The 7455-nt window shown below is 48.4% G+C and overlaps 1 protein-coding gene across 2 annotated transcripts in view; it reads right to left on the bottom strand.

Annotated features, from left to right (window-relative positions):
• The window catches only part of RNF4 (ring finger protein 4), a 39190-nt gene extending 38753 nt beyond the window's left edge, over positions 1 to 437 (bottom strand). The window contains exon 1 of one of the 2 annotated variants that reach the window (XM_019553158.1): positions 389 to 437. The gene's annotated coding sequence lies outside the window, so the exon portion shown is untranslated. Of the gene's footprint in view, positions 1 to 310; positions 336 to 388 lie in introns of those variants that run through there. The other variant, XM_019553159.1, reaches the window with a different exon arrangement.
• Between the last annotated feature and the right edge of the window lie 7018 nt (positions 438 to 7455).

Here is a 7455-nt window from a genome sequence, read left to right as displayed (position 1 = left end):
CACCACAGCGCCCCAGGCCGGGTCCCAGCAGGGCCGAGCAGCGCCTGCTCCCTGAGCCCGGCGACGCCCTGCTGGTGGGGCGGCCCTGGGGAAGGCCGGGCTCGCAGCGACCGAGGAGACTCCCCAGCGAGGCCAGGCCCCACAGGCCCCCACCTACCCCGAGTCCGGCACCGCCGCCCACGCGTGACTGGGCTGCCTCCGCCGGGGGGGAGGGGATCCGGAACCGCGGCTCCAACGGCCGTCCCGCCCCTCCCCCCTCGCGGGCGCGAACCCCAGGCCGGGCCGTTGCGGCCCCTCCACCATTGCTCACCTCACACACTGGCCCTACCAAGCACGCCCAGGGCGGCGCCGCGCCGCCGGCCGCCGATCGCAGCCCGCAGCCACTCACCCACCCGCCGGCCTGGCGGCTGCCCACGCCACAGCCCGCCCCACCCGCCGCACCATCGGCCCCGTCGCGTCAGCTCCCGGCCGCTGATTGGATGCGTCGCGCGTCAGTCCGCGGCCTGCGGCGGCTCGGCCCTCTGGGAGATGTAGTTCTCCGGGGCGAGGCCAGCACGGGCCCTACTGGCGCGGGGTGGGAAAGCTTGGGCCATGACCTGTCCCGCCGTGGCCTTGCTGTGGTTCTGCATTGGGTGCCTGGAGATCCTCTGAAGGGTGCAGCAGCGCCACGTGCAGGGCTCCGGCTTGGTTCCCAGGACTGCCGGGAAGTTTCCAGCAGGAATCCACAGTGCCGAAGGCTTCCTGACCCGTCACCCGCTTTCTGAGCCCGTTTCAGCAAAACAGTTGCTTTCTTATTTTTCCATAGTTAAAAAAAAAAATTGAGTGAAAACTAAGAGCAGGCATTGTCTGAGGGGCCACAGGGCTCCCAAGGGGTCCCACGGGTCAACAAAGGCTGAGCGTGACTGGTCTACGAAGTGCAATTCTAGCCTGCGTCCTGCTTGACGTCGGACCAGCACAGCCAACTGCGTGTCTCTGGGTCAGCATTGCACCTACACTCCCGATGGCCCCGGCAGACTTCTAGTAGCAGGCCCCCCTTCGCCGCAGATAATAATAATAATACTTGGATAATGGAAAAGAAATTACTGTTTTTGTACCCCCTTTCAGTCAGGGCCCCGGGGGTGGCTGCCTGGTTGGCCCATGCCTGAGTCCAGGTCTGCTCTGGGTTATGCTCTGCCAGCCCAAAGGCCTGTGTGTTGGTGTAGCCATGTCCATACTACCATTTCTGTCAATGTAACTGAGGCAGGGGGGGAGGGAGGGGGTGAATTTTTCCTTCCCGTAATCCTAACTGAATTGGCTATGCTGGAAAAATGACAGCCAAAGACTGAAAGAGGCACAAATCACTAGCATCCTGGGCCTGGGTGACTGATGTTGCAGTCCAACATCATTTCTATACATGCTAAGTCTTAGCCTTCTCACAGGAAAAAATCCTGGAGCCAGACCCCACTGGCACAGAGATGATTATCAGCTCCTGCAGATTTTCTTTCAACAATATGTGGGTGCTCTCTAATCCTGCTTTTCTGTCTTGAGTCCCTTCCTCATCCCCTCTCAAAGAGGTTGAGCACCAGTTATGTCACTGTGGCTGAAGAGAGTACACCCCCCGCCCCTTTCCTCCCTTCCCCAGTAAACAATAACTTTTGGGGCATGCTGTTATCAACGTTCCTGAACTGGAGTGTGTCCCAGCCCTTTCACTGTGCGGGACTGAATCATCTCCCACATCCAGAAAGAGCATTGCTTCATCTGTTATGGATACAGCTGTAGCATCACCTAATGATTTCCTGTTGGCTGTAGTCACATTGTCTGTTCCTCTTTGCTCTCTGGGTGGTTCTGGAGGTTTGCTGGGATTGCAGTTGCAATTCTCCTTGCTTCCCATTTCAACATGATGCATCCTATTTCTGTCACAGAGCAAGATTTCTGCACTTACAGGAACAGTCCTCCGGTGTCTACAATGTCCCTGTCTGTACCTGGGCTGTTTTAATTATTAATCGCTTAAACTTTGTATTGTTATACTGGAGTTTCTGATGAAAGCTTTCACTGATCAGCTATTTCATTCATAGTAAGATTTCTGCCGCCTTCCATTCTGTCCAGCCTTAGTTTAATTTGATATGCTTTGCAATGTTGGTCATTAGAAGAAACTCTTTCACAGATATTATGGATCAGAGCCATCTGCTTGTTAATATCTATGGAGATAAAGTCCTTGATTTCATAAGCATCATATAGTTGCTCTGTTAAAGTAAAGATAAGGGTCCTGAGCCGCTTTATTTGTTTTGGTTAGTCCCTACTTGGCTATATGTACATATTTTTAATTTAGTTCATAATACTGCTGGGCATGTATGTGAAACCCTTGTTATCTACAAATCTTCAAAATTCCTCAGAAGTGTATTATCCAAAATTAGCTCATAGCAAACACCATTTCTGTTGAACATTGCCTTGGTGTTATTTGCTATAGTGCTGGACAATGTGTGGCTTAATAGAGTTTCTTTGAAACTCAGCAGGATTGTTATCTAATGAACTATCAGCAGATATTGCTTTTCTCAGTGTCTCAGTGAAATAGTTACCAACTGCTTCCCAGTTCTTTTCGATGGGGAGTATGACTGAAAACAGTCTTTCTGAGGTGCGACTGAAACCAAACATTTTCAGAATTTCCCACAAAATAGTAATTGTGAAAAAAAAATTTGAGAACTACCAAAACAGTGTTTCCACAATGATAGATGCTTCTTGGACCCTGACATTCAGGAAGAATGTGGAACTGACATCCTTAAAAATATTTTCAATGACATTGGTGACATTTCCCCGCTCTTAGGAAGGAGGATCAAAAAGTGCTTGGGAAGTCGGTGGCCTTGTCTGAAAGGAAGGCAAGAGCTGTTGGTGACTGCTTTGTGGACCTGGTGAACCAAGGCATTGTCCAGACCAAGAAGAACACTAATAAGAGAGGAACTGTAGCTATCGTGAGGGAAATGATGGACCTGCTGAATGAGAATTGTGAGAGGACAGTGGAGGAGTCAGTAATTGGGTTTCTTTTCCACCAGTGTCCTCGGTCGTATCCAGGATTTCTTCCTCTTCTGGCAGATCACAGTCAGTTGCTGAGAGTAGGACACATGACTCCATCACACACCTTGCCATGGCTTATCACATTGCCCAGCTGGGTAATCATGAAATAGTTGTGGACTCAGCACTGCATACATCACCAGGGACTAGTGGCAGGGGGTGTCCACCACATACTGAAGTGGCACTGGTACTCCTGGTCTAGTCGTCCAGTCTGGCCTGTGATCAGCAGTCTGAGACTTCTGAGCACTTTGGGCCCAATGTTCAAGAAGGCACAGGGGTTTCTACCTGAGGTATGGGACAAGGAGAAATCCAGGATGTTGCCTGCCTGCTGGCTCATTTGTCCCCCTCCAGGGAGTTAATGACCAGTATTCTTTACTTCATGGGTGTTAACAGTCACCTGTGAAGTAACAATTAGTGTTAATAAGGCTTCCTACTTCATAGGCACTCTACCTCCCCGCCCCATGGCCAGATGCTCATTTCAATTTTTAACCAGCCAGCTGGGACCAGCCTTTGAAATCTTGGAGTGTCCTGGCCAATCCAGGACGTATGGCCACACTATTTTTATCCCATGATGTATCAGGGAAGCAGAGTTGCAGGAAACACTGGGATACCACCACCTATGCATGTGCAAAGCTGGCATGGATAGATATTAACTGCATGTCTGTTTCCTCCTGTTACAGTTCAAGTGTGAACTGCTACACAAACCACTTTTACTCTACTCTGGTTTATCTGTAAAAGAGACAAACCACAAGTAGCAGCAGCAGCAGTTTCCGTACTTCTCTTAAAAGAGATGAGCATCAAATAGCTAACTGTGCATGAAGGGGCACAATAAGGGGCAATCCCTGACCTGGAAATTTTATAGTCTAAATCAAGGGTGTCAGACTCATCTGGTCCCACCAGGATGACAAAGGAGTTCTGGTAGTACTCCATCTGGGAGTACCAGACAACAGCTTTTGCCTTCCTCTCCAACAAAGCCACTAACTTCCAAAGAATGGCAAAGGCTGATTCACTTCAGAGGGACCTACCAAAGATGGGTAAATACATTCATATCGTTGGAAAATGAGATAAAGCTGTACATAATTCAAAAACAAAGAAAAGAAAAAATGACAGAACAACCTGTTATTAAGGAAGTCAGGTAAAGGTCAAGGCCAAGAATGACTAATGGGATACATGGCCAAATACCCTAACCTATTTTGAAACCCTCTACCCAAAAGCTTTGATGAGGTACCAATAGTGTATTTAGTCTTCGGGTGGAGCTTCTCTAGCAATATAGAAACAGGTGAGTAAGCAGGTCACTCCCCCACTTCCTGACATAGGGGAGTCAACTCTGACTTCAAGGTTTCTAGACAGTTTATTTTATGTGGGGTAACCTTATTCCCAAAGTGAACAACCAAACAAGCATGCAAAAAACAAACAAAAACCCAGACCTGCCATTTTCTCTCAGACCCTGAATTTTAGCAATCCTCACTTCATTTCTCCTTCAATACCACAACCTCTTCTTGTCTTCCCCTTTGCACTCTGCTACTGGAGCGCTGAACCCTCATTACCTGGTCATCAGTTTCAGCTGGGAACTAGCCTCCAGCAGACAGACTATTGGCAGGGTGCCTCTCCACATATCTTCATACACTGGCACAGAACCTCCATTTACTATCATGTTTTCTCTCTCAGTGTGTGTGTGACATTCTTTTACGGCAGGCCCACGGATAGGATATGGGACCTACTTCAATGGGCTATGTCTAGTCTAGCTCAAACAAGGGATTGGTGCCACATGGTTTGGAAACTTAGCATCAGCTTTCTTGCTCCAGCTCTGCAAACGCGCGTAACAGTTTACTTAGGCCATAATTCTCAAGTACCAGATAAATTTGGGTGCCTGTGATTTGTGGTGACCCAACCTGAGACATCTTGAGCTTGATGAAAATCTGGGCAGAGCAGATCTGAACACCATTTATCTACTGTGTAGCAGCCTGTTTTGGGGCAGGGGTCAGCAACTTAGCCAGATTCAGCCTGAAAAAAAAATTGGATCCGGTCCACAGTTGCACAGGGAATTGGTGGCAAACAGTTTGTCCCAGTGTATTCTCCTTGTCTGCCGTTTGCTGTGCTGATGATTTCCTCTGTTACTGTGTACATAAGCCAACACTTACTTTCACCACTAAATTTGCCCCTCCCCATTGCCATTTGGGATAGAAATCTGTAGCACTTGGTCATGTAAATAAAGAAGGCAGCAGCACACATCTGGGGCACTGTAGTAGGGATTGGTGGCCCACTGTAGCAGTCAGGTTGCAAGCACCAGCCTGCTGTTCACAGAAGGTGGCTGATCCTGTTTTAGGGCATCAAAGGTATTAATTAGTACTTGTTGCTAGGAGGTGTCCAGGTGTTCTGTATTCACAAGAATAGAGGTGAACCCTGAAAGTAATGGCTGTGATGGCTGTCAGGGCTCTCATGAAAAGTTTTTGTGGGAATGGAATGAAGTTTTGGAAGGAGAACATTGTGCTTCTCATGCTCCTTCCAGCTTGGTTACTCTTGTTGCTCAAGAAGCTACTTCAAATGCAGATGACTGTTATGAAAAGATTGCTAGTTCCCTAAAGTGAAATGCGTTGAATAGTGAGGTTAAGAAGAGGTAGTCTGGGGTTGTGCTGACCAAGTTCCCTTTTTGTTCAACCACAACAGCTCAAATTCTAATATTAAATACTAGGACTGTGCAAAATTTTGCCAGCAGTTTCGTTTCGACTCATTTCGAGCTCGAAACAGCAAAACTGAAATGAAACAGAGAGCTTCAAAACAGCCTCGAAATGAAATGAGGCAAGTCAAAATGTTTTGAAAATTTTGAAACATTTTGAGTTTTGAAGCTCAAGCAGGGTTTACTTGCAGGGAAACAGAAACTAAAGGAAGGAGAAGGAGGGGGGAAGTGGGAAGGAGGGAAGGACTGCTCTCATTATAGACAATGCAGCTGGCCAGTGACTGTCACCCTTCCCTGAGGTCTCTTCCAATCCCAGTGCTCTGGGGCAGGGATGGCAAAGCTGCATAAAAGGCAGCGCTGTTTGACGTGCCCTGCTTTCTGCTTTGGTGTCAGTTGCTGAGCTGTGTGTTCCAGTTTTGCCTGTGAGCAGCCAGCGGTGCAGGGCCCCAGAAGCTGTGCACCGATCTCCTTGACAGCTGGCAGGCTTCATGGCCTCAGCAGTGACTAGCATGCCTGCAGCTTTCACCCTGCTGTGCCTTAACACACACACTGTCACCTATGCCCTGAGTTTTCCTTGTCTGCAGCGTGAGGTGCAGTTTCTGCTAAACCCCTGCACCTATCTCCATGAAACGTGGCAGGCTTCATGCCCTCAGAAGGGGCTACCATTCTTGCAAGTTTAATCCAAATAAGGCCAGAAATGACAGAGTCATAGGCTGTTTCAAGCTTCCTTGTTATAGCTTATGGGCAAAACATCGACACAGCGTTGAAACAGCGGTTTCAAATCAAAACAAAATTCAGAATGCAATGCTGTTCCATCAAAACACAAGTCAAAACAGGATGGTGCTGTTTTCCACAGCCATATTAAATACTTGTAATGAGCTCCTTGTGAACACGCTAGAAATCAAGAATTGTTCACAGAAATTATATGGTGAGTAATTTTGAACAATTAATAATGTGGCTTTTAGAAAAGCACAGTCTATTTACAGAAGTATGAAGGCAGAAAGAAACAAAATGTGTAGAATAAATTAATCCACTTTTCCCACTTCTAATTTCAGTGCAATGTACTCATGTGAGATATACTGTCATTGTATGCTGCAGTGTGTGAAAGTCACAATGTAAATCTGACTTACCGTGTCATCAGAATTTGTCACAAGGAAGTGGCTATTTAAAAAAGTGAGTGACATATAAATACTTCACCAAAAGTAATGCATTACTCAAATAAGTCATGTGCATCACTGTCTCAGAAAAGCAGGAATTAGACTAATCATGACTTGTTCAGGTTTTCCTCTATGTGGTACATGTATTCCTGGAGAAAGGCACCTAAATTAAATTTGCATAAAGCAAACCCAGTTTACAATGGAACACATACAGATACGTTCCCGTGGTGGTGGGGGAGGGAGGGAGTAAGGCTGGGACTAGGGGAAGGGTGCGGCGCAGCCCATCAGCTTCTTCCAGGGCTGCAGCAGTCAGCAAAGCAGTGGGAACTGGGGGTGGATGTGGGGTGTGGGATGCAGGGTGTGGCTCTTGCTGCTGTGCCCCCTGGGAGGCTGCGCCGGGCTCTTCCTGGGGGGGTGCAGGCCCCCAGATCTGTGCACAGGACAACAGCAGGCTGCTGCTGCAGGCTGGGGCCAGCAGTGCCACCGGGCTCTCCCCAGTGCTCGGCAGGCAGGTTGGGAGGGCTACAGTGAATTTTGGGGTGGCAGCAGCCCCCTTCCAGCACCTCCGCCTCATTC

Source organism: Crocodylus porosus, unplaced genomic scaffold (genome assembly GCF_001723895.1).
Source record: "Crocodylus porosus isolate Cpor-Errol unplaced genomic scaffold, CroPor_comp1, whole genome shotgun sequence".
NCBI lineage: Eukaryota > Metazoa > Chordata > Crocodylia > Crocodylidae > Crocodylus > Crocodylus porosus.
Note: the sequence above shows the minus strand (reverse complement) of the source record. Positions and strands in the feature narration are given on the sequence as shown.